The sequence below is a fragment of the Dioscorea cayenensis genome, chromosome 16, assembly GCF_009730915.1.
Source record: "Dioscorea cayenensis subsp. rotundata cultivar TDr96_F1 chromosome 16, TDr96_F1_v2_PseudoChromosome.rev07_lg8_w22 25.fasta, whole genome shotgun sequence".
Taxonomy (NCBI): domain Eukaryota; kingdom Viridiplantae; phylum Streptophyta; class Magnoliopsida; order Dioscoreales; family Dioscoreaceae; genus Dioscorea; species Dioscorea cayenensis.
This window is the reverse complement of record NC_052486.1, coordinates 9,442,829-9,454,737: the sequence shown is the minus strand read 5'-3', so window position 1 is coordinate 9,454,737 and position 11,909 is coordinate 9,442,829. Positions and strand designations below refer to the sequence as shown.

At 38.4% G+C, this 11,909-nt stretch overlaps 1 non-coding gene across 1 annotated transcript; it reads left to right on the top strand.

The window, feature by feature from the left end:
* Positions 1 to 10,939: 10,939 nt before the first annotated feature.
* LOC120279807 lies at positions 10,940 to 11,046 on the top strand. The gene has a single exon (XR_005542108.1). It is a non-coding gene; the product is annotated as a small nucleolar RNA R71 (small nucleolar RNA).
* The last annotated feature ends 863 nt before the right edge of the window (positions 11,047 to 11,909 follow it).

The following is an 11,909-nucleotide window of genomic DNA, read 5'->3' as shown; positions in this document are numbered from 1 at the left end:
AGGGTTACTCTTCCGCAACTTTGATCTTGAGAAATTTGATTCCGAGAGAAAAACAGTGAGGGATGTGGATGGCTAAGCTAACTTCCAATCAATGAGTTTCATAGAATTGGACCCGATTAGCACTAGGTTCCTCGTTATGTTGGTCTGATTGGTGATGGAGGCATTATGGATGTCTAAATTCTACAAATATATAAGTATGGAAGTATGCACTTAATACTACAATTAGTCTATAATACCACAAGTGCACGGGTCATCAATTAATACGTCATAAATGAACACGAGGGTCATATTTCCCCAGGAATGGCGAGAGGCTCCTATTACTTCCTTTTCACTCAATCAATAGTCTAATCGTTTATGCTCTTTCTTTAGTTCTTTAAACAATAAAATTGGAGATGATGTTAAGCACACTTAGAAGGAGTTGGGAGTATGTACCAAGTTAACTTGATTATTAATTATGGTAGGCATTAAGTGCCAATCGTGTTCTAGGTTCGAACCGAGGGAATTCAAAGGCCTACTAGCTCTAATAAGCCATGGTGACTAGGTCTAAATCACTAGGAACATAAGATAAAATCTCTTCCACCCTAGCCTGCTATGTTTGCCTTAAGTACGGGAATCCCACGAGAAGAGAACAATCAGACCCTAAGCTTAAGGGACAATCAATTCTTAATCTGGGACTATGCCTAACTTCTTAGAACATGCATAGATCTATTATGGCATGGGTGTTATAAATATGGGGCACATCCTTCTCATCCAAATCAACATGTAACAATCAGTTAAGAGCATACAATGATTATGAAAACTAGAACAATTTATATTAATCAATCAAGATTTATAAATAACAACAGAAAGACCTAGACATACAATTCTCCTTGAATTAGTTTCTTATGGATTATAACAAGTAAAGTATCAAAGCACAAGAAAACCTCAAGACCAAATAAAGAATAGATAAGAATTTAATGTATTCCTAGACTAACTTTCTCCAATAGTTTTCTGAAGATAGAGATTAGAGGATCCTAAGGTTATCTGATGAAGTGTGTCACTCACACCTTTCTTATGATGATCTTTGAAGATGCCTACCATGCGCGATCTTCTCTGATAAAGCTTGTTGACGTAATCTTGAGAAATCTGCCAGAATCCATTGGAATATGAAAGAAACTCCATCTCCCGCCGCTTAGATCTCCAGAAATACAGTCACCCTAGCTTCTTCAACAAAAGAGTCCCTTTGAATTTAGAGAATAATGGGCTATTATAGTAATCAACTCCACCACGGCCTCACCATGGGCGTTGTGATGCCCGTTGCTAGTAAGTTGTTGCTTGGGCTCCAAGTCGCGTTATGGCATAGTCTTTGGGCATAATGCATTTTGACAACGGCAGTTATGGACTTCACAATGGCCATTATGAGGCTGTTATGGCTTCTATGCTACTACTAGTGAGCTCATGCTACCACAGCTTCATCACGATAGTGGTGAGTGTAGACAACGGGCGTTGTGTGTTTCCATAACGCCTGTTGTTAGTCGTGTTGCAACCTTGATTTAGCAACTTGCTTCATTTTGCTTCAAAACATCATCAAATTTTTTTCTTCTTTCAAAAATAGAAATAAAGGTCATTGTGAAGAAAATAATGAAATTTCATCCTAATGAAATGTTGAACAGGTACAATTTCATGCTAGATGCTGTGTGAATGATATAGAAAATATGATCAATTTAGCACTTATCAATCAGCCAGTCTAGTCCTGTTTTAAAAACATTGTATACCACTAAAAACATCTTTCTCTATCAATCTATCTTGAGGAATGACCTCCGTAATAAAATTTGATGTAGAGTTAGGAGAATTAACTTCCTCAATAGCAAGTTCATAAAAATCAATAAAAAATATAATTCATTGACTTGGACTAAAATATTCTCTAGGACTACCATATGATGCACATTAGATCTATTGACAAGTTGGATAATCACATATGTCTCTTTTAATGGATCAACATCTAAAGATACATAAATAGACAAATGCATAACATTAACTGAAGCACCTAAATCACACATAGCTTTCTTAATTCCAACACTACCAATTGTACATGGATTTGTAAACATACTGGGTCCTTACAATTAGGGAATAATTTATTTTTCTATGCTATAATAGATCTTCAAAAATTCCCCAAAATTTGAAATCTTACTCCTTTCTTGCCAAAACTATGCTTTTACTTTAACTTCAATTTCCAAAATATTCCATAAAACTCAAAATATAATTATAATATGTAATTACAAGAATTTTGTAAATAAAAATATAGGAGTTGATATGAAACATGAAAACAGTATGCATGCTATCATGGTTCCTTAGAATAAGTATAGAAGACATGACATTAAGAGGAAGACAAAATCTTTCTAATGGTTTTTTTCTCTCAAGTGCTCTTTCTATAAAGAGGAGTAGTAGGTACATAGATATGTGTTTCAAACCTCCAATGTCTTCTTGTATTTTAAGTTGATATATGACACACCCTTGAGTGTGTACCACAAGTGCATGGGTGTTGAAGTAATAAAGTACCCAAGGGGTAGGTAGTCGAATCCACAGGGAATAAACTCTAGTAACAAACAACCTTGCTAAATCGACGAATTATCAACCAATTTGTGAATATATTCAAGATGTTATCAAAAGATAAGAAAGTAAGCAAAGGGCAAGAAGAGGAGACAATTAATGATAAAGTGGGGTACTTGGACAATGCTCCCCCTAGGATTTTAGTTCTGAGTGCAAGACTATGATTACGCTTCCCAAATTGAGATTTAATGAGTCATGGAAATCCAAAAACACAAGGTCAAAAATCAAAGGTCAACCATGACTAGTCTCCTACTGGATCCCAGCGGAGAGAAGACTCTCGATGGCTCACATACATATATTTGCTTAAAGCTCTAGGGATTCCAAGTGATATGCCCTATCCTTAAATCTAGATCAAACCCTTTAGTCCAAGTGAAGGATCTCAAATCGCAACTAAGCCCCAGTGGAGAGGGAACTCTTGACGCCTCACTCTGTATGCAATTGAAAGAACTCTTAGAATGTGGAGGTAGAATAAATCACATCGGAGGCGAAAGGGGGCGTTCTGCTACCTCTTGACTCACCCTCTCAACCATCTTCAACCTTGGTAGATCTAATCCTAATAGTGATGGTCACTAATCAAAAGGATGATTAGAATAGGTTCTAAACCCTAGTGTCAATCTAAGGGAATACAAAACATCAAGCACACAAAATTAAAACTCAAATAAATACTCAATTAAAGGAAATATAATAAAAGTTAATGAAACATATACATCCTAGGGTTTACATGTCCAAGTACCCACTAGGGGTTTAGCTCTCCATGGATCAACACAAAATCAAAGATAAAAATGCAAACAATCCATAAGGATAACCCCATTTTGTTCCATGATGATGGTCTCCAAGAGATGCTCCTCCTTCTCCAAAGACTCCTACATTGAGCTTAGGCACACCTCGGCGAATCGATATCATTGGCGGCTCCCCCAATAACTCTCCTTCGAAGAAAATTCATGTTGAATGGTGTAGAAGCACTCCAAAACCTTGTAAAAACCTCTTCCAAACCCTAGCTATGCCCCTCTCCAAGATAGGAAAAGGATCCCCAAATAACTCTTCAAATGGGCTATTTAAACCCTTAAATCGAGAATCCACACTCGCATGTGGAAAATCCACACACCCATGTGGAAAATCCACACCCTCATGTGGATTTCCATCTTCACTAAAAACTGCTCAAATTAACTCCAAATTTCATTTTCTTTGCTTTTGAAGCCACCCGGATGAACATACATTCTTGTGGTAAGTCATGGGCATATCTTGATACATAAAAACCATGTGAAGAACTTTTGAAATCTTCGAACAACCCGGAACATGAGCGTGTGACTGCCTTTGCGCCCTTCAACATCACCAATTTACTTGAACTCTTTAGAAGTTGGCACACACCCTCATATATATAATCACGGCTTGTATCTTGCTCATTAAGTTGCACAAAAGAACTCCAAAAGGAACCTCCATTAACTATTTTTGCATTATTTCTCAACAACATGCGTTCACAGCCCTAAACATACAAAAGAACACTAAAACACAATAATGAGTTATAAAACCTAATGAAAACAATGGTCCATGTAAGTAAAATACAATAATTAATATGCATACACAAATACTTATCAAACCACCCCCACACTTAAGCTTTTGCTTTTCCTCAAGCAAAATCAACACATTAAAACATCAAAGAAGAGACATGGAATTGCTAGACCCTAGGTTCACCAAAAGTGTACAAGAATAGCATTCTAGAAGTGAGGAAGATTTCAAACACTAAATGAGATAAATCAATGCTCTAGCAAAAATTCAAACCAAGAAAGAATTAAAACCGAAAGCGTGCATGTGTAAATTAACTCATGTCAACCCAATGCCCACTCTTTAAAGTTCTTATTAGTGAGGACTTATCTAAAGATAAAAAGAATAGGTAGTAGCTACACACATCCTCTATGGTAGTCCTTTTCCAAAATGCCTCTTGGGTGGCTTTCACACTTTCTACATGGGGTAGTAGCTTTCACTCATCCAATTAGATAGCACTTTCTCTCATTATGGCATATCTAGTATCCGAATTATAAGAGTAGCTTCATACATCATAGGTGGTAGCTCTTTCCACCTCTTATGTACAAGCAAAACCAAAACCCTTTTTTTAACTCAAACAATGCAGTTACTGTTTCAAGAGTACTGAACTAGAGTTTTCATGGGTTTAATGAGTAAGTAGTGTACAAGATAGGCAAATGGAAAAAAGATTTCTAAGTATTTCAATTAAAACTAGAGCATGATGACATTCAATGTTCAAACTTCTCCTAAACTTAAGAATACAACCCTTGCACCTAAGGTGAACTGTCATTGGCTACATGAGCATGAACATAGAACATATAAGTGATATGAACTCCCCCACCAATTCAAATGTACATTTCCCTCAATGTATGCATGCAAGCACAATAAAGTTAATGACAATAAAAACAAATGTGGGAAAGTGGGAAATTGAAATAATACTCCCTTGAACTCCGAGTGCAAAAATTTGGTAGAGCCTACATCAAAGGAAGTTGAGTTCCAACAGGTTGTAAAGATCACATAGCCATGTGGAAATACCACATGGTCGTGTCAATTACTAACTCATCATCAACAAGACTCACAAGATCATCTGCGCGTATACAAAAAGGGAGGGGGCGGGGTTCAGTGAAGCTCATCACAAACACAATAAAAATGAGTTTTTAAAGATAACATGATGAAGCAAAAACTTGATACAAACAAGATAACAAAAAATAGTAAGATGAAACTCAGAAGATAGAACCTTTTTGAGTGAACAAGTCCAAAAGACAAGCAAAAGAGATACTAAAATAGTAAATAAGAGGATCCAAGAGCAGGGCACTTCAAGCATCAATGTCGTTTGCTAGTGTTACTGGGGATGCTGGGGATGCCGGTAGTGTTCGAGGTGTGGGAGATGTAGTCAAATCGATGTATGATACTCTACCATATAAGCAATCACCTTGATATTGTTTGTTGTCTGCATCATACGCATGGAAGCAAAATTGGTCTGGATGACTCCCACAGCATTCTCGAGCCTCTCTAAATGATCATATGTTTAAGGAGAGGGATGTGAGGACATGAATGGTATCTCCTCGGCTGCTAGGGGAATCTCAGTCTCCATAGGTGTAGGTTGCAATGATAAACCTGGTTGTGCATCCTCGGCTCATCGCTTTCATCCTCGGAATCATTTAGAGAAGGCACAACTAATACATACCTGCTTGGAGTGGCCCCTTCACCATATCCATCATGTATAATGTCTCTAAGCCCAGTGGTAAAGGAACGATGACTTTCTCAGCTTCTCGAATGGCCTCTATAAGACCCATTCCTCAGATGAGTCACCTGATGTATGACCCGGTAAATAGTACTCCCACACATACATACTAGCCCTGATGTTGCAAATAGTCAACCAATATGTATCCCAAGTGAATAAGAAAACTAAGTACCATGGAGTAGAGGTAGAGGAGATCTATTTTGCTCAAAGCACCAGTGCTTTCACCCCACCCATTCACCGACTTGCTAAGAATAGCATGAATGTACCTATGGGCTGGGCGAATGAGTAGGATGGCCTTAATAGACCCTGGCTCATACTGAAAGTCTCCATGTAGGATCCTGCAAACACGGCTAGGAGTTATTCCGAAGGGATAATCGGATGACAGTTGAGTGTACTCCTCTATGTTAATGAAATCCATGTCATACAGTCTAAGTGCAATAGAGAACTGTGCCAGGTTTATGTTGTGGTACTATCCAAGCACACATAATCAAATCATGTCCTCCTGACTATAGTAATTATGTGAATGGTCAAAGTCGAAGGACATGAGGACCTACAATGTAAAATCATGGGTGGGTGGATCCTTGATACATAAGAACCCATCCCAACTACTAACAGAAAAGAGCTTATGTACTTCCTCTGCCAACTCTCCTACTCGCACTTGTTCAATTGCTGCCAATGCTAGTAAATTTGAAGTTCAGGACTATCCAAACTTGAGCCTTGATAGACACTCAAGTATAACCTGATGCTCGGGTACCGCGAACTCCAACTGCTTAGGAGATGGCTTACGGCTTGAACGAGGATGCTTGGATGCCAGTTTCTTAGTTTTAGGAGCCATTCCTGTAAAAGGAGAAGAGAAAGAATTAATTTTGGCTTGAAATCATGCTATAGGAAATCACATGGCCGTGTGTTTTCACTGGATTAGAGAAATTCTCATCTGCGCATCCACACAGCCATGTGGATATTCGGGCATGGCACAATTACCATGGTCTAGTCCACAACAGCTCTCAAACATTACTACAAACTTCCCAAGACTTTAAAAAAGAATTCCAAAGTGTTTTTACATGAAAATAGGGTGTTAAAATGGATGAATCATCACCAAAATCAAAGACAAAATTCATGGCAAATTAAGGAAGATGAAGAATCTTACTGGAGAAGATGAAGTGCAAAGCTTGAATAAAATATAGGAAAAACCTAACAAATCCTTTAAATAGGTGAGGAAAATTAATGGGGAAGAAGAAAAGACACGATCCATGACGTGGATGTGTTTGAAGGTGAAGGGATGTGAAGATAAAATGTTAGAGGAGAAATGCCCTTTCTTTCATATATGATCCACACTGGGGTATGGAAAATTCACACCCCATGTCAATTCTTTTGATAGAAAAGAGTAAGCCTAAAACCATTCACATGGCCATGTGGAAATTCCACAAGGCTATGTGGATTCTCTGGATTACCAGAAAAGCCACAGAAATCAATCTTTTGCCTAGAAATTGAATCAATAACTGCAGAAAAGTTTTGAAATTCAAGAAGAAGCTATAGAAACTGAATTTTTACAAATAGCTCATCGAAAACTCAATTAAACACATGGAAATCAACCTGAACTTTGCCCAATACATCAATAGACGAACTAGCATCAAAAGGTTATCAAAAGCACTCAACACCAACATAAATAAACAAGGTGACTACTTAATGGAATTTATTTCAGAAGAATTAAAATTAAGAATTAAACTAAAATAACCACTTGGGTTGCCTCTCATGAAGCCCTTGTTTTATGTCACTAGCTTGATGTACTTGTTGCTCACCTCAAGGGGGTTCATGAAGCACAGATGACCTCTTACCTACAACCTTAAAGCATGATGAACATAAATTTTGTAGGTTAGAGGGATAGTGATAAAGCTTGTTACAAAATGAGAAAGTGTTACTCTTAGCTTGTGTATGCTCATCCCCAGAAATGTTGGGATGTTTCTTGTGGCTATGTTTCGACCTCTTCAATTTTAAATCATCCTCTTCATTATCCCCGGGGTATATTGCAGCTTGTCCACTAGACCAAGTGATGAGGTTCATTCATTTTCAATCTCATGGTCTAGCTATCCTTCAAATTGGTCCGGGATTAACATTTCCTATACATAATTATCAACTAACTCATTAGTGGTGTCAAGAAATACAAAGTATCATCAAAATCAAGAGAATGTCACATGGCTTCAGCAAGGAGATAAGTCAGCTACTTATCTCCTATCCTCAATGTCATCTCCCCGCTATCAATGTCAATAAAAGCCTTGGAAGTTTGTAAGAATGGCCTCCCAAGTATCAATGGTATATTGACATCCTCATCCATGTCAAGCACAACAGAATTTGCAGGAAAAATATACTTGTCTATCTTGACAAGTACATCCTCAATGATACTCCTCGGATGTCTTATTGAACAGTCAGCTAGCTGAAGTGTCATTCAAGTGGACATTGGTTCTCCCAAACCCAACTTTTTGAAGAAAGTGTATGGCATCACATTAATGTTGGCCCCTAAATCTGCCAATACCTTTTCTTCACCCAAATTCTTAATGTTGTAGGGGATGATGAAACTTCTGGGATCTTTCATATTATTCGACATGTTCTTTTTCAATACCATCAAGCATGATGTATCTAAAATCATAGCTACACTCTCCTTCATCTTTCTCTTATTGGTCAATAGGTTCTTTAAGATTTCTACAAAATGAGGCATTTGTGGCAACGCCTCCACAAATGGAATATAAATGTGCAACTATTTAAATAGTCCCAAAAATTTCTTGTACTGCTCATCAGTTTGGTCGTTTTTCAGTCTTGAAGTGTAGGTAATCCTTTGTTTGTAAGGTGCGGGAGCCACCGCCTTCTCCTTACCCTTCTCCTCAATCTCTTTCTCCTTAGGTGAATCATGTGCAACCTTCTAAGATGGGAGCTTACTCTCAAGTTCACGACCACTCTTAAAGTGATTGCTTTTAGTTGCTCTCATGGATTTGTCTCTATGTTACTAGGAAAACTCCCTTAAGGTCTCTTCAAAAGTGACTAATCTACTCTCCGCAAGTGCATGGATCATTACAAGTAATAAAGTAGTACCCCACAAGGGGTAGGGTTATTGAACCGCATGGACTGGACTTCTAGTACTAGTTGATCCTCTAATGTCTAATAAACTGATAAGGTGATGAAGAAATTAACTACTACAAGAATAAAAACAAGGGGTGAAAGAACAAAGTAGACTAGGGTTGAGTGTCTATAGCAGGAGGACAATGCCCAGGATGATCCCTAAGTGTCTAAGATGCTGACTAGAGTCTAATACCTACCAGGTATATTCTAAGATCCTTGTTAGTACTCAAAAGGAATGTTGCATCTACGGCTATCAAATACACTAAGTCCTGCAAGTATAACTCCAGGCTTCATACACGTTAAATTTTGTAACTACACTAGGTAATCGCAACTATGGTAATCCACTCAAGCTAAGTTTTACACAAGCATCTATGCAAATCAAGCACACCAAGTTATGTAAACACATGAATGGACACAAGAAAACAATAGAACTCCATAGGCATCAGAATTCAAGTAGTCAAAACAACATAGTTCACAATCTCGGGGTACCTTGGAATATGAATTCATACAAATGAGAGAGAATAACAAGCATAAGGAATAGAGACATCTAGACTTCCCCCTCTTTACAAAATCTCTTAAATGTACTTCAAAAGCTCCATGGAAGGGGAAACTCCACTACTCCTTCATCTCTAACTCACTCTTGGCCTCCTTAACTCGAGTGGTGGTGGCTGATCATCTTTCCTTCGAAGGTTCCTTTATTAGAGAAGAAAACTCCCAAACAAGAGATGTTGAGAAACCCTAAATCTGGGCATTAAAAAGGACTTTTCTGGCTCGACACGGTCTAAGCATGGTCGTGCTTAGACCATGCTCTTCTTGAAACTTCTGAGTGAAAATGGCTAAGTGCCATCTAGAGGGAATCACGGAGAGAGCACGATCGTGCTTCACCCATGCTTAGCTTAAGCACGCCCATGAAAGGAGCATGCGGACCATGCTTCCCCTAAAAGTATAGGTCATTCTTTTCCTGAAGTAATCATGGGAAGAAAGCACCCCTGTGCTCTCGCTTACAACCAGGGAAATCCCAGACAGAGGAAACCATGGGGAGATGGCACCCCGTGCTTTGCTCATGCTTGAATTGGACACTTAGAAGATTTGTCTTCATTAGTTGGGTTTGACCCTAATTTCACTTCATGTGTTTTATAATCCATAAAAGCCTACAACAGAGACAAACATACCCATAATAGCATCATTTATAAACAAAATGCACTAAAAAACAAGTAAAGGAGTGAATTGGAGATATGCAAAACATGATATAAAATGCACTCATCAGTGACTTTGTAATTTGTCCCAACTGATTTTCCAAATTGTGCAATGATGCAGTGTGGTTGCGAAGCATAGTCTCTATGCCCTAGAAGCATGTGTCAGAGGACTGTATGAACTTGGTTAACACTTTTTCCAAATCTGACATACGATTATCTAGATTTGTAACTCTATTGTCTAGACATGAAACTCGATTCTCCAAACTTGTAGACTGTAATTGCTGAAATCCTGTGGCCCATAAGGCTTCGGCTGGCTCTGATTGCTCTAAGAAAAGTTTGGGTGATTTCACCACCCTGGATTGAAGTGTTGCTATAAGGATTGCCTTGGCCTCTCATTGTATTCCCACAAAGTCTACTTGCTCAATAAGTGCTCTACTACTGATAGAAATAGGGAAATCCGATGATGTATATCCATGTCCACACCCCCTCACAGTTCATTACTACCGCCACTCTTGGAGAAGTTAGAGTGTCTAACTTCTTGCTCAGTGCTTCTACTTGGGCTACTAGAGATATGACTGTATCAATCTCATGAAGACCGGCTACCTTCTTCTTGTCACGAGCATTCCATTGTTAACTGTTCATAGCTATTTCTTCAATGAGTTGTCAGGTAGCTTTAATGGTTTTACTTCCTAAGGTACCTTCTGCTGTCGCATTTAGTAACAGTTTCGTGCTTGGATTCAACCTATTATAGAAGGTGTTTACAATCATCCACTCGGGGAACCCATGTTGAGGACATTTCCGTAGGAGATCCTTGAACCCTTCCCATGTCTCAAAGAGAGACTCCAATTCCATTTGCACAAAAGAAGAGATATCACTCCTAAGCTTAGCAGATTTTCTGGGAGGGAAGTACTAAGCAAGAAAAGCTTCTACCATTTCCTTCCATGTAGTGATCGATGCTCGAGGTAATGACTGTAACCACTGATTTGCTCTCCCCTATAAGTAAAAAGGGAAGGCCCTCAACCAAATAGCATCATCCGTTACCCCATTGATCTTAAGCATGTCGCACACTTCTTAGAAACTATCGATGTGGTTGTTTGGAACCTTGTCGCCAAACTATTGAACTGTGTGGACTGTTGTACGATCTAGATGAAACCTATCTTAAGCTCAAAGCTTTGAGTTGTAATTGGTGGCTTGAAAATGCTAGAATACATGCCATAAACTATAGGTCTTGTATATTCTGAGAGTGTCCTTTGTTGCTCTTTCTACGCAACCATGTTATTAGACCCCTCAACCCCTATTTCATCTTGATAGTTCTATTCTTGTACAGTCTCCTTCCCCAATCGATAAATTCTTCACTCAATCTCTAGGTCACCTTCAACTAATGTCGAAGGGTTGCCTCAGGTCATAACCTGGAGCCGTGATGAGTGAATTTCATATAGATATGTCTATATCCTTTTCATGGATTTATCTTGCCTTTAAGTGTTTATTTGTTGTGAGTCGATGCTACTATGGTATTATTGTGTAATTGTGCAGAAAAATAAGTTCTTATGTAAAAGAATAGGATTTGGCACAAATATACTGTGAAAAGTGGTCAAAACACAGTGTTACAGGTGAAGCATAGTCTGAGCACAGGCATTCTCCCTTCCCATGAAAATCTCTAGAATTCTGCATCAAACTAAGCACTACAACTATAGCAAAACCATTGTAGATGAGTTATTGTAGCACAACTTGGAAGAAAATCACAGTTT